Here is a 25,808-nt window from a genome sequence, read left to right on the forward strand (position 1 = left end):
CACTGGAAGAGAGATCTTTTTTCCTTATAAAAAGAAACAAGTTACAGAGCCTCCCTACTACTTCTCTGCCCTTGCTCAGGCCCATCTGGCCCACTGAAATATTTCCCAGGGCAACTTAAGTATCATCTGTTTAGTCTCTGAAGCATCTTACCAGAGGGTTCTACTCTTCATGGTAATAAAACCATAAAAATTTAAGTTTATAAGTCTTTGGTGAGAAAAGTTTTGTCTGAACTAGTTCTAAAATTGATCTAATTGACTAAAATAAAAACTGCCTTTTAAAACATGATGTAATTAAAATCATCTCCTTTAAAACATTCTTATAACTGGCTCTATGAGCAAAGATACAACAAAAAACAGTCTCAGATGGAAAACACAAAACACATTAGTAACTTTTATTTTGGTCATAGATTTTATGAAGTTGCAACATTTAAGTACTCAAGGCAGTCTTCGAGATATTTTTTTACTTGAAAATCTTGTAAATGCTTTTATGTAAGGTAATAAGTTCATTTGTTTTATGTCTAAGTGTTGTTTTTCCAAGAACACATTTGGAAGGAAGGAAATGCTGTCTTGTAGAGACTTAGAAACTGGCTACTTTGCAATAAGGATGAATAGTCACCCTCACTCTGATTAAGTCCAGTGCTAACACAATTAAAATGGGCAGACTGATATTTCCCTTTAGTTTTTATCAAGATGAAAAAGACACACATGACAAGACACACAAGTTCAGAATGCATAAAAAGTACCTCCTCATCTTTCCACTGTCCACTAACTTTGATGCCTTCTTTGCAACTACTGTGGTCTTGAGTTGTATCTGCTACGTTTAAAGGCTATAACATAAGAAAAGCAGTAACTGAGTGGCAGATCTAATGGAAGATTATATAGCTTAGTGACTGTCATGTTTCTGGTCCTCACCTGAGCACAGGCATACAGACATCTGTAGGTATTATTATCCCTGTGATTCCATTATCACCTCAAAGAACTATTAGGAAAGGATTCAGATACTAATGTAAGAAATTCTGTTTTGATTTAGCGGCAATAAAATCATTCACATGGGAAATCTCCGATATTCCTGGGTGACGTCATATAGCAAAAAAAAAAAAAAAAAAAAAAAAAAAAAAATAGATCTCTAGTGTTACTTAGTTTGTTCCAGTAAGAGTTGTAGACCCAGCCATACATAAGAACAAAAGAACATATCCTATGAAAGAAAGAAGATATATTTTTGTAGTGAGGCAGTGGACTTTGAGTTGGATTCTAGAATTCTATCTACCTCTAACCTATTCCTTTCAAACATTTTAGGTAAATGAAGACAGAAGTAGAACATTAATTACTCATGTATTTACTGTGAAAATGTAATTGTTAACTGTATGTTTTTTGATTTTTATTTTTTTTTACATATTGATCCTAGTTCCCTCTCTCTCCCTCCCTTCCTCTCTCCCTCCCTTCCTCTCTCCCTCCCTTCCTCTCTCCCGCCCTCTTTCCCTCTCTCCCCCCTCACATTCACCCTGACCACCCTCCTTTCCCACCCACACCCCACTCCACATGTAGGGCGATGAGATCCAGGAGGGGTCATCTAAGTCTGTCAAGTCATTTGAAGTAGGGACTTGGACTTCTCTCCTGTCTCTAGGTTAAGGGAGTATCCCTCCATGGCAGTTGTATCCCCACCTGGTTGTGCACCAGGGATACATCCCGGTTCCACTGTCTGAGGTCCCTTAGACTGCTCAGCCCTTCTAGCTGAGACCCATATTCAGGGGGGTCTGAGTCAGTCCAATGCTGGATTCCCAGCTATCAGTCTGGGGGCCCATTAGCTCCTCCTTGTTCAGGTCAGCTGTCTCTATGTGTTTCTGCAGGGTGGTCTTGCCCTTCCTCTCTGCATCTGGATTCTAGTTTAACTCAGTGTTTAGTTGTGGGTGTTTGCTTCTGTTTCCAACACATAGTAGATGAGGGCTCCATGATGGTGGATAAGTTAGTCTTTGATTTCATTATCTGGGAAGGGCATTTATGGTAGCCTTTCCATTATTGCTCAAATTGTTAGTTGGAGTCAGTCTTGCAGGTCTCTGAACATTTCTTTAGGTTCAGTTTTCTCTTCAAACAAATAATGGCTCCCTCTTTTATGTTCTCTGTCTCTCTCTCTGTATCTTTCTGTCTCTTTCTCCCTCCCTCGGGCCCTCCCTCCCTCCTTCCCTCTCTCTCTCTTTTCTGTCTTCTATTCCTCCCCTGACTCAATCTTCCTAGTCCACATACTTTTCTCTCCTCCTTTCTCTTTCTCCTAGTGTGAAATGTATTTTTATATTTTATAAAAGAGAAGATGGTGTAGATAAGAAATACATACATAGTGCATGAGGAAAACCACATTATTTACTCACTCCAATTGTTCTTCTCTCTCTAGATTCTATGAAATACCAGCATATTTGAGACAGTCATCCTTCCAGACTTGGACTCCCTTCTCCTTTTCTTTCCTATTTTTTTGGCAAGGCCTGAAATGTCAAAAATCATTCTCAGTTTTTAATCCTATTGAATCCTATTATCTCTTAACTTTTACAAATCTTTGAGTCTTCTATTGAAATTGATTTTTAAAAATCATCTATATTAACAACTTGTGGATAATTTAGATATGTTACCATTAAAACAATTAGAAACACATATAGTATGAAAAAGGAAATAATGTTTCTATTCAGTCACTGTGATTTTCTAAAGAAACCAGATGAGCCTGTTGAACTTAATATTGTGGTGTCTTAGATACATGCAAAGCATGATTAGAATAGTGATGCAAGAGTTTTTTAAAATGTGATTTATGCATTTAAATTCTTTTCCAACAATTGTGTAACACTCATTTTGGTTCAAGGTTGGAAAAAACCATAAAGAATGCAGATGTGCACCAGATGAAGACACTGTGTAGCTTCTTGACCTTTCACATTCACATATTGATATTGATTTTTACCCTCAGTAACTTGAACCTACTAGAATGTCTTACCTGAGTATTTACTAAAACGAGTGCTAGAGTGTCTCCTATCCACATTGGCCTTTGCTCTAGTCTGATTCTGTCTCAATCCTGGACACTGTGTTATGCACTCTGATGTCTTCTGAGATGTGGCTTGTCCTATCTGGTATTTCAACACTGTACTCACTTGCTAATTACTTGGTCTTTGCCACTGCCTGTGGTGACAGGATCACTTAGTGCTGTTTTCCCACCAACTTTGGTCCTTCCAAATCAGCTCTTAGAATGTTCTATCACACTACAATGAGTCATTTTGTGACCAACTCTTTCTTTCACGGAGGTGGTTTCCTTCCTTCCTCCCTTCCTGCTTTCCCATCCACTCCTTCTCTTCTGACCTTATTTCCTAGTATTCATCATAGTCTGACCCTATTGGCATTTTCTCTATACCTCACCAACATTTCCCCTAATACATCTCTTCCAAATCCAATTGCATTTTGGCATCAATTCCTGGATGATCAAGACAAACTAAAAAAAAAAAAAAAAAAAAAAAAAAAAAAAAAAAAAAAAAAAAAGTTTAATTTTCCTGCTTATTTCTTTTATTTTTTTTACATGTTGATCCCAGTTCCCTTTCCCTCCTTTCTCCTTCTTACCCTCCCTCCCCTGTCACATGCACCATGACCACACTCCCGTCCCATCCCCAAACCCCAATTCCACATGTAGGATAATGCCATCAAGGTGGGGTCATGTATCTGTCAAGTCATTTGAAGTAGGGACTTGAACATCTCTCCTGTCTCTAGGTTAAGGGAGTATCCCTCCATGACAGTTGTATCCCCAACCTGGTTGTGCACCAGGGATACATCCTGGTTCCACTGTCTGAGGTCCCTTAGGCTGCTCAATCCTTCTAGCTGAGACCCATATTCAGGAGGGATCTGAGTAAGTCCAATGCTGGATTCCCAGCAGCCCATTAGCTCCTCCTTGTTCAGGTCAGCTGTCTCTATGTGTTTCTGCAACCTGGTCTTGTCCTCTCCATCTGCATCGGGATTCTAGTTGACTCAGTATTTAGGTATGGGTGTTTGTTTCTGTTTCCAACATGTAGTAGATGAGGGCTCCATGATGGTGGATAAGTTAGTTGTTGATCTCACTATCTGGGAAGGGCATTTATGGTAGCCTTTCCACTGTTGCTCACATTGTTAGTTGAAGTCAGTCTTGTGTGTCTCTAGACCTTTCTTTAGGTTCAGTTTTCTCTTCAAATGAATAAGGCTCCCTCTTTTATGTTCGTTCTCTCTTTCCCTCTCTCTCCCTCTCTCTCTTCTTTCTTCTATCCCTACTCTGACTACATCTTCCTAGTCACACATACTTTCCTCTCCTCCCCTTCTGTTTCTCCTGTTGCTCTCTCAATTCACTGCCCCCACACTTCCCATGTGCTCTGGGGAAGTTGTCCCTTCCCCCTTCTGTGAAGGACCTTATATGAATCTCTTAGGAAACACACTGTATCCTAGTTCCTCTAGTGGTGTGAATTATAGGCTGGTGATCTGTTGCTCTGGGTCTAAAATCTACATATGAGCGAGTACATATATTCCTCTTTTTGTGACCGGGATACCTCATTCAGGATGATTTCTTCAAGTTCCATCCACTTGCCTGCGAATTTCAAGATTCCATTATTTTTTTCTGCAGAATAGTATTCCATTGTATGGATGCCCCACATCTTCTTTATCAATTCTTCAGTTGAGGGGCATCTAGGTTGCTTCCAGGTTCTTGCTATTACAAATAATGCTGCTATGAACATAGCTGACCACATGTCTTTGTTGCATGGATGTGGATCATTTGGGTATATGCCTAAGAGGGGGATTGCCAGGTCCTGTGGTAAACTAATTCCCATTTTCCTGAGGAACCAACATACTGATCTCCAAAATGGCTGTATGAATTTACACTCCCACCAGCAGTGGAGGAGTGTTCCCCTTTCTCCACATCCTCTCCAGAGTAAGTTGTCATTGGTGTTTCTAATTTTAGCCATTCTGGCAGGAGTAAGATGGTATCTCAAAGTTGTTTTGATTTGCATTTCCCTGATAGCTAAGGATGTTGAACACTTTCTTAAGTGTCTTTCAGCCTTTTTGAATTCCTCTATTGAAAATTCTCTCTTCAGTTTGTACCCCATTTTTAATAGGGTTATTTGTTTTTTGCTTTTTTTTTTTTTTTTTTTTTTTTGACTAGTTTCTTGAGTTCTTTGTATATTTTGGAGATATAGGATTGGTGAAAATATTTTCCCAGTCTTTGGGATGCCATTTTGTCTTGTCCTCTGTGTCCTTTGCCTTACATAAGTTTCTAAGTTTGAGGAGGTCCCATTAATTTATTGTTGATCTCTGTGTCTGTGCTCCTGGAGTTATATTCAGCAAGTGGTCTCCTATACCAATTTGTTCAAGGGTACCTCTAACTTTCTCTTCTAAGAGATACAGTGTGGCTGGATTTATGTTGAGGTCTTTGATCCATTTGGACCTGGGTTTTGTGCATGGTGATATACATGGGTCTATCTGCAGTCTTCTGTACACCATCATCCAATTGTGCCAGCACCATTTGTTGAAGATGCTTTCCTCCGCCCATTATATTCTTTTAGCTTTTTTGTCGAAAACCAGGTGTTCATAGGTGTGTGGGTTTATATCAGGATTTTTGATTCAATTCCATTGGTCTACCTGTCTACTTTTGTGCCAATACCATGCTGTTTTCAGAACTATAGCTCTGTAGTAGAGCTTAAAATCAAGGATGGTGATGCCTCCTGAAGTTCTTTTATTGTACAGGGATGTTTTGGCTATCCTGGGTCTTTTGTTTTTCCATATAAAGTTGATTTTTATCCTTTCAAGGACAGTGAAAAATTGATCTGGGATTTTAATGAGGATTCCATTGAATCTGTAGATTGCTTTTTGGCAAGATTGCCATTTTTACTAAATTTATCCTACTTATCCAAGAACATGGGAGATCTTTCCATTTTCTGGTATCTTCTTTAACTTTTTTTTTTTTAAGCCACAATGTTCTTATTATATAGGACTTTCAGTTTTTTGCTAAGCATTACCCCAAAGTACTTTATGTTGTTTGTGGCTATTGTAAAGGGTTATGTTTCTCTGATTTCTTTCTCAGACTCTTTGTTGTCTGAATAAAGTAGGGCTATGGATTTTTTTTTTTTTTTGAGTTTATCTTGTATCTTGCTAGTTTGCTGAAGGTGTTTATCAGCCGTAGGTGTTCCCTGGTAGAGTTAACTGGGTCGCTTATGTAAACTATTATATTATCTGCAAATAGAGACAATTTGACTTCTTCTTTTCCAATTTGGATCCCCTTGATCTCCTTTTGTTGTCTTATAGCTTTAGCGAGAACTTCAAGTACAATATTGAAGAGATATGGAGAGGGCAGCCATGTGTTGTTCCTGATTTCAGAGGAATCACCTTAAGCTTCTCTACATTCAGTTTGATGTTGGCTGTTGGTTTGCTGTATATAGCACTTATTATATTTAGGTGTCTTCCTGTTATCCCTGATCTCTCCACGACCTTTATCAAGAAAGGGTGTGAAATTTTGTCGAAGGCTTTTTCCGCATCTAGGGAGATTATCATATGGTTTTTCTTTTACAGTTTGTTTATATGGTGGATCATGATGATAGATTTTCATATGTTAAGCCATCCCTGCAACACTGGGATGAAGTCTACTTGGTCATGGTGGATGATTTCTCTGCTGTATTCTTGGATTCGGTTTGCCAGTATTTTATTGAGTATTTCTGCATCGATATTCATCAGGGATATAGGTCTGTAGTTTTCTTCTTTAGTTAGGTATTTGTGAGGCTTGGGTACCAAGGTTATTGTGTTCTCGTAGAAAGAGTTTGGTAATGAACCTTGTGTTTCTATTGTGTGGAACAATTTGAAGAGTATTGGTATTAGTTCTTCCTTGAATTTCTGGTAGAATTCTTCACTGAATCCATCTGGTCCTGGGTTTTCTTTGGTTGGAAGGTTTTCGATGGCTGCATCTATTTCATTGCGGGCTTTAGGTCTATTTAAGTTGTTTGTTCTCGATTTAATTTTGGTAAGTGATACTTATCCAGAAATTTGTCCATTTCCTTTGAATTTTCAAATTTTGTGGAAGACAGGTTTTCAAACTATGACCTGAAAATTATCTGGATTTATTCTGTGTCTGTTGTTATTTTCCCAATTATGTTTCTGATTTTGTTAATTTGCATGTCCTCTCTCTCTCTGCTTTTTCGTTAGTTTGGATAAATGTTTATCTTGTTTATTTTCTCGAAAAATAAACTCTTTATTGCATTGATTTTTTTTTTGTATTGTTTTCCTGGTTTCTATTTTGTTGATTTCAGCCCTCAAATTGATTATTTCCTGTCATCTACTCCTCCGGGGTGAGTTTGCTTCTTTGTGTTCTAAGGCTTTCAGTTGTGCTGTTAATTCTCTAATGTGACTATACTCTGTTTTCTTCATATGGGCACTTAGTGTAATGAACTTCCCTTGTAACAATGCTTTAAACGTGTCCCATAAGTTTGGGTATGTTGAGTCCTCATTCTCGTTGAATTTTAGAAAGACCTTAATTTCTTTCTTTATTTCTTCTTTGACCCAGGTGTGGTACAATTGCACATTGTTCAGTTTCCATGAGTTTGCAGGTTTCCTGCTATTTGTGTTGTTGTTGAATTCCAATTTTAAAGCATGGTGGTCTAATATGATACAGAGGACTATTCCAATTCTCTTGTATCTGTTGAGGTTTGTTATGCCACCTAGTATGTGGTCGATTTTAGAGAAGGTTCCATGTGGAGCAGAGAAGAAGTTATGTTATCTTGTGTTTGGATGGAATGTTCTACAGATGTCTGTTAAATCCAGTTGAGACATAACTTCTGTTAGTTCTTTTGTTTCCTTGTTGAGTTTCTGATTGGTGGTCCTGTCTAGTGGTGAGAGTGGTGTATTGAAGTCTCCCACTATAAGTGTGTGAGGTTTTATGTGAGGTTTTAGTTTTAGTAGAGTATCTTTTACGAATATGGGTGCTTTTTTATTTGGGGCATAGATGTTCAGAATTGAGACTTTGTGTTGATGGATTTCTCCTGCAATGAATACGAAATTATGGTCTTCATCTCTTTTTGATTAATTTTGGTTTGAAGTCTAACTTGTGGAATATTAGGACAACCACACCTTCTTGCTTCTTGGGTCCATTTGATTGGAAGGTCTTTTCCCAACCCTTTACCCTGAGGTAATGTCTATCTTTGAAGCTTAGCTGTGCTTCTTGTATGTAGCAGAAGGATGGATATTGTCTTGGTATCCATTCTGTTTGCCTGTGTCTTTTTGTAGGTGAGCTAAGACCATTAATGTTGAAGGTGAGTAGGGACCATTGATTGCTAATGTTTGTTTGTTTTAGATTTGCTGTTGGCAGTGGTATTGTGCATATATTAGTTCTGGTGTAGTTTGATTATCTGTTGCCTACGTCTTTGTGAGTGTTGTTAACTTCCTTGGGTTGTAGTTTTCCTTCCAAAACTTTCTGTAGATAGGTATTGTGAAAATCTGGCTTTGTCATTAAGTATCTTGTTTTCTCCATCTATAGTGATTGAGAGTTTTGCTGGGTATAGTAGGCTGGGCTGGAATCTGTGGAATCTTAGTACTTGTAGAACATCTATTCAATACCTTCTGGCCTTGAGGGTTTCCATGGAGAATTCAGGTGTAATTTTGATAGGTCTGCCTTTATATGTTACCTGTCCTTTTTCCTTCACTGCTCTTAATATTCTTTCTTTATTCTGCATGTTAGGGGTTTTGGTTATTATATGTCGAGGTGTCTTTTTTCTTTGGTCCAGTCTATTTGGTGTTCGGTATGCTTCTTTTACTTTCATGGGCATGTCCTTCTTCAGATTGGGAAAGTTTTCCTCAATGATTTTATTGAATATGTTTTTGGCACCTTTGAGCTGGGCTTCCTCACCTTCCTCTTTGCCTATTATTCTTAGGTTTGGCCTTTCACAGTGTCCCTCATTTTCTGGATGTTTTGTATTATGAATTTGTTGGATTTACGATTTTCTTTGGTCGATGAATCTATTTCTTCTAGTTTATCTTCCGTGCCTGAGATTTTCTCTTCCATCTCTTGAATTCTGTTGGTTATGCTTGCGTCTGTAGTGCCCAATCATTTGCCCAGTTTTTCTATTTCCAGCATTCCTTTAGTTTGTGTTGTCTTTATTTTCTCTATTTCAGTTTTCAAGTCTTGAACCATTTCTTTCACCTTTTTATTTGTTTTTCTTGGCTTTCTGTACTTTCTTTAAGACATTTATTCATTTTTTCCAATTTTTTGTTTGTTTTTTCTTCCATTTCTTTAAGGGATTTTCTCACATCTTTGAAGGCCTCTATCATTTTTATGACAATATTTTTTAGATGTTCTCTTCTGCTTCATCTGCTTTGTTGTGTTCTGGTCTAGTTGGTGTAGATTCCCTAAATTCTGGTGGTGTCATTCTTGTCTTTCTGTTGTTAGGTGTTTTCTTGTATTGCTGTCTTCCCATAGCTTCTTCCAGTAGGTGTTGGTGGCATCTCTCCCTCTCTCTATGGTACTTCCCGGTGGGCTTAGGTGGGTCACAGGTTCGATGTCTGTAGCTCTGGGTGGTCCAACCTCTCTAGGAGGTCTCTCCACAGGCAGGGGCCCCACGATGGGGTCAATGGTCAGGCTCCAGCAGAAGACTGGCAATGGGGTCAAAGATTCCGAAGGCTGGGACTCAGGATGTTCCTTGTGCCTATAGGCAGATCCAGCCTGGGCCTGGCACTCTCCAGCTGAGGCCTCTTTAGCCGAGGCCCTGAGATGGGGGTCAAGGATCCTGCTGGCAGGAACTCAGAGTAGTTCTCAGAGATAGGCGGTTCTCTGGGAGGGGCCTTGAACTCCAGTAGAGGACTGGTGGTGGGGGTCAGAGACCAGACAGGTGGAAATTACAGGTAGTCCTGCTTGGATAGGCAGGTCTAGTGTGCTCAGAGCAACTCCTGGAAGTTCCCCAAAGGTGGCTGGATTTTTGCCTCCACCCTCTGTCCCAGTGCTCAACCAGAGTGGTAGGACAGTGGGCAGGGTAGGGCACAGGATAGGGGGAGGGCAGGCTCACAGTGGGGGTGGGTGGGGGTGTATCAGAGCTTCAAGTGTGCTCTCCATGGGGACAGGACACAGGGGCAGGGAGATCTGGGACAACCCAGAGAATTCCCGGGGAAGGGTGTAGGGGAGAGTCTACCTGAGTTGATCCCAGACTCACCTCTAGCCAACACCCGGAGATGGGGGGGAAGGGATGGACTGATACTCAGGATGCCCCCCCCCCCGCACTCCCTAGCTGGGACCTGGCACTTTCTAGCTGAGGCCTCTTTAGCCCTGAGATGGGGGTCAAGAATCCTGCTGGCAGGAACTCAGAATGGTCCAGCAGAGATAGTTGGATCTCTGGGAGGGAATGCCAGTAGAGGATTGGCAGTGGGAGGTCGGAGACCAGGCAGGTGGAAATTACGGGTAGTCCTGTGTGGATAGGCAGGTCTACTGTGCTCAGAGACGCTCTGGAAAGTTCCCCTGCTTATTTCTTGTGGGTGTTAATTCTAGCATGCAAATCTTACTTATATCTTCTTTAATTCCCCATATCCTGCTTTTTAATTGAGTTTTCTTTTGGACAAGAGAATAGGTAACATCATTCTATAAATACTTAAATTTTACTATTTATTTTTGAAACTTTATAGTCTAACTTCCAGCTTCCTTCTGGCTTTGAAAAGTTAAGCCATTGGAATTTCAGAAAACTAAATTAAACAAATAAAACAAAAATATCTTTTCTTCCCACAGACCCTGGTACTTAACTTTGTTTTCACACTATCTATTCAACAACAATCCATTCAGAGATTCAGTCTACCCCTTGGCTTAGACGTGTTCACCTTCCTTTTGTGTGCAATAAAATAAGGAACATACTATCACTAATGCTTTATGTGGAAGAACTACAGAATCACTGTTGATAAACAAAACAATTTAAAAGGAATAGAAAACAGTATATAATTTAGAAACTACTACAACTCTTTCTAATATCACCTAGCATAAAACGTGTATTTATTCCTCTCTAGGTGGCTTTCATTTCACAATGCATATGACCCATGTAAGGGGTAGAGCATTCTGTGCTAGGTATAATGAAATTATATGAAGGGATTGCATCTACTTTTTTTTCATTTCATTTCATTTCTATTTCTTCAGAGGACATCCTACTAGCATTTGAAACTTTCTTGTATGCCACAGACTATCTCAAACCATACATAAGAATTGGAAGAAGAGAGCTAGAAGCCACTAGAAGAGAAACATTTGTGTGATGAGATGATGCTTTGGTTTTTAGAAGAGTGCAACTGTAAACACAGCTTAAATGCACTGTTTGGTTCTTTACAGCTCTGAGGAATGATAGAAGTTGAGAAATACAAATGTGTGTGTGTATGTGTGTGTGTTTGTGGTGTGTAAAGTACATGGGAGGAGTGTCATTAAAAATGAAAACTTCTGCGTTCTATGAAGTATGAAAATTGAAGTTCTTGCATAAAAGAAAAGATTGTATTAGAATTATGTCAAATGTACAAGACGTCTGAGGGGAGTCTTTCCATGGTAAGCAGTGAGAGTTTCATTATGCCCTCCTTCCTTCCCTTTCATTGGTTTGGTTTTCTTCCCATTGTGTGTGTGGGGGGTGGAAAATCGAAAGGGCCTTTATTATGAAGGGAATGAGTAACTGCGTAAAAGATCATGGAGATAAGGTCTCTGGAAGTCAGAGGGTACTCACAGCCTTAATAGCCAGGATCAGCTGGTGGCTACTGTCCTCTCAGGATAAGGCCTGGATTTGACCAGTAACTGTTCTCACTCCTTGTATGTGAAAACAAGGGAATGGATTTTATTGGCAAGAGGCTCTCTCTGCTCCTAATGGGATCTTTCATTGTGGGGAAGGAGAGGAGGCAGAGCTGCATGGGAGAGATAGGCATCTCACTCTGACACTGTCAGAAAGCCTGGTATAGTTTTGAGGAACAGTCACTGGGGGCAGATGGACATTAAATGACATTAGATAAGGAGAAATTGCATGGGAATAAATACTCTTTGTGGTAGTCTGTGAACAAAATTAGAGGTAAGTTTATGCAATGTGCTTTGTTGTTAAACTATATGTTTAATCATTTGAAGCTTTTCTATTATTATAACCATCAATCAGAGTAGGGATGACTCAGGAATAAATATTAGAACTAAAGCCTCATTTTTTGATTCTTACAGATAATTGTATCTCTAATAGAGGCTAGAGTTGTTCTGAGCTCAAATACAAATACTAAGCATTTGAGAGAGGAACCACAAATTCTCCACTTATTTTTAACTACTTAAAAATCATACACTTTAAAAAGCTTTGCAATATAAAAACAATAGCTTTGATAGGTGGTCATAGTTTAATGCATCAATTGTGAGACTTGGAAGAATACCTTGATTTAGGGAAGATTTTCTCCATTTGGGTGGGAGGAAGTGATGACAGTTTCTTTCTGGGGGCAAAGAAGAGAACCAGGTATTAATTTTAAGTCAGTGATCCTTGTTGCCATCATCTCAAGGGTATGAAACTCTAGCACTCGAGTATTTGTTGGAGGTGGCAAGTGTGGTTGAGTAGTGATAGAAATCTCAAAATATGTTTGAAGCTATGAAACTTGTGTCCACTTATGTCTTAAAGGATGTTAGTTCAAGTCAACATTCACTAATATATCTGAGCAGAATAGAACTCTTTTGAGGGAAAGTACCTGTACATAGAAGAATTGTGGAGGGTTTGGCAGCTTCTTTGTTCTCTAGTTAGGAGATGTTAATAGCAGCCCTTCCCCTAAGTTGGGATAATCAAAAATGTCTCCATATACTACTAAATGTCCCCTGAAGGGTAAAATCACCCCAAAGAAGAACCGAATCACTGCCTATACATCAAAATTAGAGTGAATTAGGTCATCCCCATCCTTGTGGTGGGAACATGGTATTAAACGAAGAGATAGACTTAGAAAATGTTGGAATCAGGGTAAGGGGCAAGACAGGACACTTAGCTTCCTATGTCATCATTTTTCCCTGAATTGAGGCTTCATTCAGTTTTTAATCATTTTATGGGATTTATAAAAAGAAAATATCAGCAACCCTAAAACCCCACATACCAAATGAATTCACCTTCATACGACCCTATCCAGATACAGAGAAAGGAGAATTTCCACAAACAACAGGACAAAAATGCAGCACATAATTCTAGTAGCTCAGGGTTAGTCAGGCTTCTGAGAAGGCAGTGTTTGAGCCACTTTCACTGAAAGTGCTCATAATTGAGCTGCTGGAAAACAGTGTAATAGTCAGGAGAGCAGAGCCTGCAGCTGGACCAGCAAATAGCTTGAGCCCATGAGTGTCCTTGGCAGAAAAGAATAAATTGAATTCATTTCCTAATGCATTTGGTGGAAAAAACCCTATATACCACACATATTCAAGTGAAAAAAGAAAGACACCTGGTAAAGGCACATTCACAAGGATGAATAAGGACTGAATTCTGCCTTCTGATACCCAAACAAGGAAGAGCAAACAACTGTGAGTTCAGGGCATGCTGGAAATAGAAATGGCCTCATTCTTGGTGCCTGTGAGACCCTGGGTGGGTGGTAAATGCAATCAGGTGAGGTCACATCTGAAATTTTAAATTTTTACTTTGGCTATTTCAGGTCTCAATAGACATAAATTATTTGCAAGCCTTCAAAAGTAAGCAATTATGTTATGGGAGGGACAAACTATTTCTAATAGTGCTTCCCTGTGTCAAAAAAGTGAGTACAATGTTACATAAGCTCTTAGCAGAGGCTGTTTTATAGTGAAGTCATTAAAAGAGCCTTCTGTTCTCAAATGTGGAGACTCCATTGGCAGTGCTCCTGTAATCTGCAAAAGATCTGGAAGGAATTCTAGGAAGATGCATTGTTTGTGTGGCTTATTCCACTTGGGACACCAGAACTATAGTAGAAAAGATTCCAAATATCCCCAGATAATTATGCAACACTAGGAAGAAGTTCTTTAAATTAAGACTTCAAGAAAACAAAAAGATATAGTGCTATACTTTGTATCTACTTCTGCAAAATACTAAAATCCTGTGAGTCTTTTGTTACTTAACCGTAATCTCAATTTTAAATTTTGATATCTCTTCCTCAAAGAATAGTGTTCTTGCTATGATATAAGTGTTGATCTCTGTGTTCCATGATGCGTCGCTCCTTATGATCCTATGATAGGTGTATGGTGCTCATTGAAGATTATTAGAATTTGTACTGAACGGAACTTACCAAATACAGTGTCCTGTAGATGAACCAACAAATTCCCTTATAGCATATATTTTTATATATTTTGGCAATACTGATTATTCAAATGGTCCTACATTGGGAAAATTTTTTGAAATCTCTAAATTACCCTAGAGGAAATTCAATTGGTTATATATAAATTTACTTTTAAAACCATTCTTCCAATGATATATATATATATATATAATTGGAAAGTCACCATTGTAAATTAAGTGATTCTATTCCAATGATTTTGATATATGCATGTCACTCTCACCTCCAAGCTACCTTAAAATTTTAATAATGTAAATCACCTTAAAATGCCAGTGAAACAATATATTAGGAAAACTAAATCACTCTTATGTTACCACCTTTAATTCAAGTTCAGCTTGTGTTTCTGAAATGATAGCTACCAAGATTGTGATCTGTTACAAAAAGTAGAACAGTTTGGAAAGGTTTCTGAGAGTAGAGTAGCACAAGCTCATGATTCATCCACATCTACACTTTATAATGAAAACAAAAACAAGACTTAGAGGAATGGAAACTTTGTCCTGTCATGCTACTAAGTGAACCCACAAACTTATGCTTCTTCATTCATTTTGTGTTCAAGATGATGCCTTGTGCTATCATTTTAATACACATAACACACCCCTCATGAGTCATCAATGTGGATTGTATCACAGCTCAAGGAGTGGCCTCTATAGTAACAATGTGTATGTGTTTTTTTTTTTTTTTTAATGGGTGAAAGTTTGCAGCTTAGGCTTGGAAACCTAACTGTCCCAGCTAGGATTTTAAACAAATCTCTTACCATCTTATAGCTGTAGTTTTATCTGATAAATTGGGGATTCTAATCTCACCAAATTTATGAGTCACAGCAAGAATCAAACAAGACTCTGGAACATAAAACAAACTCCCCATGTTTCAGGATAATTATCTTCCCTAGTTTTGATAAACATAAATGGAACTTAATTTTAACAGAGACTTCCAACTTTTTTATCTTTAGCAAAGAAAAACCAGTATTAGAGAGAAGACCCAAAACCATTCCGGTAAGCAGGCTTGTCCTTGAAAAGAAGAAAGAAAGAAAGAAAGAGAGAGAGAGAGAGAGAGGGAGAGGGAGAGGGAGAGGGAGAGGGAGAGGGAGGGAGAGAGGCGGAGGGAGGGAGGAAGGAAGAAGGAAATATGCTTGTCCTATCAGATGTATAAACTGGAAATCGAAGTCTTTTCCCAAAGATACAAACCTTCTCAGGTATCAAAACATCCATCTTGATTTGTGACATTCTGCAAACAGAGATTTGAGAGTTCTTTAGGGAACTCATTTGTGGCCTCTAAACCCCATAATCTTCTCTGTTTACCTCACTGATAAAATTCAAGGAAAGAAGAACATCACCCTTGGATTTGTTGAAGGACGTAGTCACAAGTAAATGACTTCTTCAAGGTGGGCTTCCTCAGAAACAGACATAAGAAAAAGTTTGGAGACTAACTAGCTTATTTGCAGGTGACCTCAACGGGCATCAGTAGGGAGACAAATAGAGAGACCAGCAAGTAGAGCAAATGTATAATCAAGCAGGATATTCTGTGAGCAACTGGAGTTTATTTGAGAATCTAGTACAAACCACAGCTGGTTTTTATCACATGCAACAGGCCAAAAAGCTAGGATGTTGACATCAGCCTTATCTGATTACTACCTGATCTTAGGAGATCTAAATGACAATATCAACCAGCCCCAAAATGTGAAGAAAGGAAGCCATATGGCTGTGTATTATAGTACAATGATATTGACATGAATAATAAGCATAAAGGGAATATTTGTAATGATCACTATAGCATGTCTCATATAGGAATAGTAAACACCCATGAAACTGTGGAGTATTAACTTAACCAAAGAAATTTCCTTAAAGAAGTAAAGTGATAGATTATTTTACATCCCCAAACAACGGGAGGTAGGCCTCAGACACCTTTCAGCACACGAAGATACAGATATGAAAATTTGTATCATTCCAGTCTCATCTCATTCTTCATATTTAAATGTGATCTTTTATAAGTCATTTCACAACATAACAGGTCATTGTCTCTGTGGTTCCTGTTCTTCACTCAAGGATGGGGAGCTTATTAAATTGGTGGAGCCATCATCAATCAAGACTTGGCTCACTTTGCATTTAATTCTTCCAAACTCAGTTGAGAACTAATCTTAAGAGGGCACAGAAGGATAATTTAAGTGGAAGGTTAACAATATAAGGAAAATTAGCATGACTCTCAACTCAAACTTCAGAGTCAGTTCAGACTATTACTCTGGCATATGCTTTCACTTGGGACCAGAATGAAGGGTGGGAAATTTCAAAATTACACAACATTTTTTTATTGTAATTGGAAAGAAATCTAGTGATTTTTTTCTTTTCTTTTCCCACTTAAGAGCCAGTTGTATGTGTTGCTGGATTGCAACTACATAGTAAAAAATTTAATACAATGTTTAGGGCTATCATGCTTTTTTATCCAGACTAGCTAACCTTACTAGTTTATGGAAAGACATAACACACATTGAATCACTTTTAATTGCTTACATGTCATAATGTTATGACAAAATGCAATGACTTTTAATCTGTTCAGCTTACACTTTAACTACGAGGCCCACTAAAGACAGCTTATCAAAAACTTCTCATGCAATAAAATATCATCTACTATGACTTTATCATACACACACACACACACACACACACACACACACACACACACACACCTCACATGAGACAGACCAAAAAGCTATGATGTTAACATCAGCCTTACCTGATCAATACCTCCAAATATTGTCTGAATGGAGAAGCATGATGGCCCCAGACAATGTTTCAATTATTTACTGTGTGTTTGCAATTGAGCGACAAAAACAACTGGGAAAAGAAAATCAAAACAAACAAACAAAAACACTAGACCTTTTTCCAATTACAATATGAAAACATGTTGGGTAATATATAGAATTTGCTTTTACATCTCACTTGTTATATAAAAGTCCTGGAAACTTTGAATGATCTGGAGTTCTAAGACTACCCTTTGTTTGCTAGTGTGTTACCTGATGGCAGGCAATCCCATGGTAGCTTTAGAGTGAGGTCTAGTCAAGGGAATGACCAAGGCATGAATAGAGATTTAGAACATTCTGCCAAGCTCATAAGTCTCTGGGGAGGAGAGACCTGTTCAAGACTGAGCTGATTACTGACTGTGAACAAATAAATCATGCCTAAATACTTTTAATTTTAATAAAAAGAAATCAAAGGGGAGTGGATTTGGGAGGATGGGGTGTTCTGATAGATGAACACATGAAGGTTCCTAGAATGTGGTACTTCTGGGAAACCATGGAAGCTTTGCAGCCCTTTCTACATCCTTAGCTTGGTACATCTCTTTCATCTTCCTATGACCTTCAAGACATCCATTACAGTGAATAAAAAAAGTATTTTCCTGATTTCTGTGAATCATTCCAGTAAATGTATTATACCTAAGCCTGGTAGTCAGGAACTTTGATGTTTCGTCAAGAAGTTAGAGGTCCACACTTGTGACTGGGGTAAAAACTAGTGGGGGAGTGAGTATTTGTGTCTGAGCCTGGATTTGTGGGGTACAATTCCATTTCTAAGTAGAGAGTGTACAACTAAATTGAATTAGAGGACACAGAGTGGCTGTGCATTGGTGGGACAAAGCTCCACATATTTTTTTAGTAACCAACCATCAAAGATGTGGTCTTCATTTTGAGGGATAAATAGGACTAAATGAAATGTTTTATTTTTCTACACCCTTACTTTAAAAAGATAGCTTTTGGATAAAAATATATGAGAGAAATGGCTACTGTACAGTTACAATGATTGCTGTATTAGCAATATCTTTGGAGACAATGTTTTCTTCTTTGGTATGCACTGAAAAAATAGGAATGGATAATCCAAACTACTAAAAGTATATCTGTAAAAGCACCACACTGACTTCCTCTGCTCATTAAAGAGGAAACACATACATAGATTTGGATATGTCCAAGATTGTATTTTGATTGATTGTTTGCAAATCAACACAATAAAGTAGATAGGAACTTTGAAGATTGCAATCAGTTAATGAACTATTAAATTACTATAGCTACTAAATATTTGATTAACAGGTAAGTAATCAACCAGAAAATATTTAAGTCCCTTTTTTTAATTTAAAAACAAATGGAAACATTATTAACCAGAGATTGGCAAGCTATGGCTTATGTGCTGAATCCAACCTTCCATCTGGTTTTGGAAGTAAAGATTTTGGAATGTTAGCTGTGTTGCTTTACATATTATTTATGTCAGTTTTTATATTACAGTGGCAAGATTTGAGTAATCATGACAGATACTAATGGCCTCTGAGTCTAAAATGTTTATTATGTTTATTATGTTGTCTTTTACACACACACACACACACACACACACACACACACACACACAAGTTTACCTTGATTTTAGACTTGTGACTTGTATTTATTTATTTATTTATTTATTTATTGTCCTTTGAATTTTTTTGTACAAATTGTGCTTGACTTTCAACTAAATAGGACACAGATGTTGGCCTCATTGTCATGTACATATGTTAGCATTCCCTCACAATGATCACTCCAGCTTCTTTCTTCCTATAAATAAATGCTATTAGTCACAAGAGAAATTGGTGGAACAAAAATCCATCATTGTTAGGGAACCATGGTGATTGTAAAATTTTAGGCACTACTTTTACAGATTAAGAAAATGAGACCCAGGTATGTTGAGAAATTTGCCCATGTATACCTAACTCAGGCCACTGGAAGGACACTATTTCTTCTAATGAAAATTGCAGAGAATCCCTTCTGAGCCAAAGTTGCATTAACTTTGTCCCATTACTCTTCTGTGCTTAGTAAATTCAGTTACCTAATGGTTCTCAAATTTCAATGTGTGTCAATATTACAGGACTTATTTAAAAAGGAATTGCTGGGCTTAGTCCCTCCTTTTCCCAGTGTTTCTGAGACAGTGAGCCTATAGGGACCCTCAAGAAGCTGCATTGCTAATAAGCTTTCCAAGTGATAATGACAACACTAGTTCAGAGGCAACACTTAAAAGATTCCTTGAATAAAACTTGGAATAATTAAGTCTTGTCTCTCTTATGTGTAGGTACTTCGGGTTCTCTAAAGCCAAATCAGTCATTAGCTATTTGCCATTTATCAGTATGATAAGTGATTAAGTCCTTACACCAATCTCCTTCAAAGAGTTTCTTATACAATACAAGAAGTACTTTATTGATAAAGTAGATGAAAAGGACTTGTTCAAACAGGTATTAGTTATTACAGGTGAAGGAAACAAATGCAGATCACACAGCAGAAGTTAGGAATGTTGTTAAGTATAGATGAGGAGGCGAAGGACCTATAAATCCAGACACTGAGATAGTTTCAGCACTGATTCATTAGGCACTGAGCTACAGAAATGAAGGTTTGCAAGTTCATCTAATGTTATCTTCTCCTCTTATGCAAATTTGAAATAATTATGTATAGTTTCATGCAAACAAAATGGTATTAAAGAACTCAGTGGGATTTTTGACCATACATTCATGAAATGCTGCCACTGGTCTCAAGTTTCTTTTAAAACTTTTAGAACAAAATTACATGAAACATACCACAAAACAAACAGAAATAAGACAAAGAAAGTGCTAAGCTCTCCTGATTTTTAATGAATAAGAGAACTAATAGATTAGGGGTTTATTTATTTTTTTTTGGATGATTTGTGATTTAAGTTGTTTTGCCTTTTTCTAGGGAGAAAAGTGAGTGAGCTCAAAAGATAAAATTTGAACTGGAAAGTGGTGATCCAATATAATTCACACCCCACCCTCACACCAGTCATCAGTAAACACAACTGAAGTGGTTTTCCTGCAAGAAAAAGCCCTAAAACTCAAGACTGGGAAAATTTAAACCTGATGTTTTTCATCCCTTCCAATTCTCGTCTGTTGTAACACTTGCTTCTCGCTTATGCATCTGTGCCCATGGGTTGCCCTGTTGCACTGTGGTCTGGCTGTCTGGACTGAGGAGGACCAAGTAGGGCAAGCCTGATACTAAGCTCACACTACCCCCCTCTTCTACCCTGAGTTGCTCACTCACTCTCTTGCATGTGTTCTATCTCTCACTTGAATGTTCTTATGCCTGTCAAAGTTGTCATCATTCTCCACTCACACAGCTTAAAACTTCAGAGTGAATCCTGCCAACTTCTTTTTTTTTTCTCCTCAAATCCACCCTGTTCTCAATTCTCTCAATTCCTCTTTATAATGGCTATTCCATCTGTCTCTTGTCTTGCACTCTCTTCCCATCCATCCCCACTGCTCACTCTAAACCCTCCCCAGTTCATAATAATGCAGAATACAGCCATACACACAGACTTCGAATCTCCCACAACAGCCCCTATGCCTCTTACCTCTTACCTGGGTAAACTCATTTGATTCCTAAGTCATGGACCGGTTATATAATTTCATTTCTAACATTAATAAAAATACAGCCATAAATTACTGAATAAGATATGCACAAACTATTTAGGTTCCCTTAGATAGAGTGACTATGTAAGATATCACTTGAATGGCTTTAACCAGAAAATATATGTTCTGAACATTGGCATGGACCTGAAGGCCTTTTTGCAGGCCATTAATGACATCGAAGTGCTATTCTCCAATAAGAGTAGGGTGTTAGACAGCCTGAAGAATGGCATTCACAACAAGGAGACAATGCAGGACTGGAAGAAAGCCTACATCATGCACTTAACGGACTACTTCCATTAGGTCAACCAGTAACTTCAAAAGCTGAAACATCTTAGCTGCCTGGTAGTCAAGTCATCCAAGAACTACCCTCTTCACAGCTCTGGGATGTTGAGCCTGGACCTTGTGCAGGACAAAACTCTGCTCTATATATCAACTTCTGAACACATACAAAATAGTCCAACAAACTGCAGTACCACCCAGACCTAGCATCTGGACTTTTGAATCAACAGTCCTTGAAGAGATCTGCAAAACAGATGGGCTTGGTTTCCAAGCATTGACTGAAGACTCAGCCCACCACTCTGGCTCTACAACCTCAATATGTAAATAATGTGATTAGTCACATTGACATGATGTTTCCAGAAAGGTTCATCAACTTATCCAGACATCAATGGGACTTGAGCAATGCTGTTGTTGACCTTGGGAAAGGTATTGAAAGTGAACATCATCGTGGGGAGCTATTCATTGGTTGCCCAGTACTAAAGGGGAATAATGAGAAGGTCTGCACAGAAGAAGGCAAGCTTAACATATGATCCAAATGCAACTATCAAGAATTCCAGAAGGTGACAGACCATACCACCACTGACCAGCTCCACTGTCAGCTACCCCCAAATGCTAGACATCAGGTCCTTCATGAGAGGTGTTTCAGGCCTGTGCCCACACTGAAAGAAGTTTGGCTTTCTGTCCAGACATGGAGAGACTTCTGAACTCTGGAAGACTTCCACAACACCTACCAGCAGTGACCACAGCCCAGTCATTGTCCAGCTCATAGCCCAGCACCTTCCCAGATCAGCTCTGTCTATTCATCTCACAGATCTCTGTAGGGAATTCTCCCTCTGCCCATCCCTGCTGGCAAAACTGTGACCTGTTATCAGGGCATCACAGAATGGTCTGCAACATGTTCTTCCATGTGTGCTGGCATCCCTGTGAGTTGCCACTCCACCCCTACCTGGGTCTACTATTTTCTTGAGCCTACTGAAATGAGTCCTTTATTCTTACACTGGGGTTTTTGACTGGTTTAGTAACTTATTTTTATAAACAATAAATCTTTTGTACCCTGAAAAACAAACATACCACATGAAAGGGAGCAGCTTCTATATAGTTCTATATAGTATCAGTTTTCATATGCCATACATGTATATATATAATATGTGTGTGTGTGTGTGTGTGTGTGTGTGTGTGTGTGTGTGTCTCAGGAAGTTCTTACAAGTCTCAGGAAGTTTCTGAAATTTAAAAGGTTCATAATTCTCTTACCTACACTTATATAATCAGCGATGACTATTGGGAAGAGGAAATCCTGCAACTTTTTAAAATGTCTGCAAATTATGTAAAGAACTCCAGGAATCAAGTTTCATTAGTCATTAACCAGTCTGAGGTGGGGTCTTCTACGATGCAACTGTCCCAGTGTCCTCCATTTTTCTGTAAGTAACCCCAATAAACTCTTTGGTTTTCCAAGTTGAAATGTGGGCTTACCATGTTGGTCTTTCATTGGTGCTCTTTCTGGGATAAATATACTTCTGTTAGTGTCTCCCGAGGAAATGTCTCATATAAATACATTTAGGAGAGTGACAGCCAGGAGGCACCTGGTTCTAATAAACAATTCTCTAGACCAGTTTAAAGCATGCCTCAATGTGTGTAAAGCTTTCAGAAATTTGGTAAGGCTTGTCCTGGCATGGATAGCTTTAGCCTGCAGATTTTTCTGCTCATGGTTAGCCAATATCTCTCTGCTGTATCTAATCCACAGACCAGAACAAATCAGGACCACATTTTCAAAGACAAGAAGAGTAGCTTTTCTCTCAGTTCCATGTCAATAGGTCAAAAGGTATCCCAGAGATCTCGTAGAATTACTCCCCCCCCTTTAATTGTGAAATGACAATTTAATAGGCGATGCCATTGGCTAAAAGTTTGGTATCATAATGAGGTATTATTTTTTTTTATTTTAATCCAGAAAATAAGTTTCTATCAAATTCAGCATTTGAAACACATCCCATTCTATTTTTCAAGAGCTCATTTTGGGGATTAGTATCCTAATTTGTTATCCAATAGAAAGTAGCCCTGAAATCCCATACACACAAGTCACACTGAATGGACTCAGCATGTTATATTTATATATTGATGAATACATATATATCATAATATAAAAGAGATACCATCAGTTTAAGAGGTAGTGAGTGAAAGGATGCATGGGAGGAATTGAAAGGATGGGGCATGGGAGGAGTTGGAGAGGGACAGAGAAGGGGGAAGTGATGCAATTATATTTTAATTTCAAAAAGGTTAAATTCCAAGTAACCCAAGGCAAACATGAACCCAGCCTTGAAGCTCACGGAATTGCCTAATTGCCTTCTCTGTCATAGGTCTTTCCAAAGATATACTGGATAGTAAGTATTTGAATTTCTGTTACAGGAAAAATATTTCTGCAGGTGTCTCCCTGAATGAGACATCTGAGCAGTAAATCTTATCTGTTGCTGATTTAACATTCAATTTAACTGGATCTAGCACTTTCATTTAATAAATTCGACAGTGCTTTTCTTCTAAGTGTGGGCTTTAGCAAACACAAATCCCCATTTCTCTGTTCCTCTAATTAAGTTGAAGACATTGCTAGGTACATGTTTTTTCCCCTCCATATTTTAAGCAAGATGCTCTCCAAATGTTCTCTAGAATGCAATTTTTCAGAACATCCTCCTTGGTCACTAAATTAAATAACTTGGATACAGATTAAAATGTCTGTCCATTGGTGCCACCTATGTCCTACTTAGTAGCCACATTCTCAAGCTCCCAGGAGAATCTGGTGCACTATTAATAAAAAAGAAATAACACCACTGATTTGAACCTCAGTTAAATACTGATGTGTCCTCACTATAAAATCTATTGCTTTGAGCAATGATCTCAACTGAGTGAATCACTGAAAAAACACTAAGATTTCATAGAACTGAAAGATAATTACATTTTCAATCAAATAGTTAGTTACAATAGTCATTGGTTCCCAATGCATTTCCAGAAATTATCAAAATTTATGTTTAACAGAATTTGAATTTTCTTTAAGCCCAAAAAGGGACAGTTTTTGTCCCTCCAAATAATTTTCCCAAACTGGTTGTCGGTTTGCTCATTTTCAGACTTAGCTCTGAAATTGACCTATCATTTGCAGCAACTAAGTAGGTTTAAGTTTTGTGCAGTTTTTGTGATATAGAGGATTGACCTTGAGGCCTTGTACACGCTAGGCAACTGCTTTGCCAACGAACTGCATCACATGCCCTGTAGTATCTTTACATTTTTAAGTCTTCAAAAATCTATCCTAACTGCAAATGTTGCTTTATGTGATAGGAAATCTAACAGGTTTAATAACTTTTATATGATTTAACATAAATTGATTATATTGGTGTGGTGGTGGTGATGCACACCTTTAACTCCAGCATTCACAGGAGGCAGAGACTGATGGATCTCTGAGTACAGTCAGCCAGGTCTACAGAGTGAATTCCAGGACAGCCAAGGCTACACAGAGAAACTCTGTCTTGAAAGCCAAAAAAACATATCACTATTAGTATATCATAATTTTGAAAGCTACTCTAGATAGTTAATTTTTCCCTTGCAAAATATTAATCTCTCTCATTGCTTCCTTGTTTGGAGAGTAATACAATGTCATAGGTTTGAGAGATGTTTGAGTCGCTTTTCCACATCTGTGGTAAAATTTTATGGCTGTGGAAAGTTATAAAAGAAAATGTATTCACAGAAACAGCTAACCTGACATCAGACTGTTAGTTGGGAAACCAAAGGACTGACCCAGACCCCTTTAAATTGCATGTCAGTTAGGAGGCCTGGGCAGTCTATGGGGCCTCTGGTAGTGGATCAGATTTTATCCCAAGTATACAAATGGACTTTGGGAACCCATTCCATATACAGGGATACTCTCTCAGCCTAGACACATGGGGGGAGAGCCTAGGCCTAGCTCCAAATAATATGACAGACTTTGAAGATTCCCCTATGGGGAGCAGAAAGGCAATTGGATAGGGGGTCTTTGGAGGGCAGGGGAGGAGGGGAGAGAGAAGGAACTGGGATTGACATGTAAAACAAGTTTGTTTCTAATTTACATTTTACAAAGGCAAAAAAGAAATACATGATTTGAAATCTCTCCCCCAAAACGGGTTAATTTGAGCTCATGGTTTCTGGGGGTTAGGAGCCATAGTGACAGAGGCAGCATAGTGCTAGACATGGTGACTGAAGCTGAAACATGAAAGCTAAGGGTTGGGCCTACACTGTGAACTAAAAATAGGAAACATAGAGAACAAAGTTGGAATGGCATATGGCTTTTGAGACCTCAAAGCCTGTCCCCCAGCAACAAACTTCCTCCAGCAAGGTCACACCTCCTAAACTTACTCAAACAGTGTCACCAACTGGGAAGCAAGTGTTCAAACATTTGAACCTATAGGGGACATTCCCATTAAAACAGCACAAGGGAAATCATTTTTTTATTTTTAAAAGATGTGTTTATTTTTAATTATGTATATGTGTGGGGGCATGCATGTGAGTGTGGGTATTTGTGGCGTTCAAGGCAATGACCTTCCTGGAGCTGGAGTAACAGTCACTCAAAATGAAGCTGGTCCTTCTGCAAGAGCAGTACACAGTCTTTACTGCTGAGTCATCCTTCTACCCCATGAAGCATCCATTTAAATGATGAATGTAAAGAACTTGTCATTGCTGTTTTTTCCCTATCTACATAAAATGCTTAGTATATATGAGTAGTTATTATTTGATTGTTTCTAAAACTATCCTTTCATTTATAAGAAGGAAATCTTTTAAAAGGTATGTGATGAGGGAAGTATTTCTCAGGGGAGGTTTTCCAAATT

At 38.4% G+C, this 25,808-nt stretch overlaps 1 pseudogene; it reads left to right on the forward strand.

The window, feature by feature from the left end:
• The first annotated feature begins 12,899 nt into the window (after positions 1–12,899).
• LOC127220766 (mediator of RNA polymerase II transcription subunit 27-like) lies at positions 12,900–21,674 on the forward strand (annotated as a pseudogene).
• Positions 21,675–25,808: the final 4,134 nt, after the last annotated feature.

Source organism: Phodopus roborovskii, unplaced genomic scaffold (assembly GCF_943737965.1).
Source record: "Phodopus roborovskii unplaced genomic scaffold, PHOROB, whole genome shotgun sequence".
NCBI classification, from domain to species: Eukaryota; Metazoa; Chordata; class Mammalia; order Rodentia; family Cricetidae; genus Phodopus; species Phodopus roborovskii.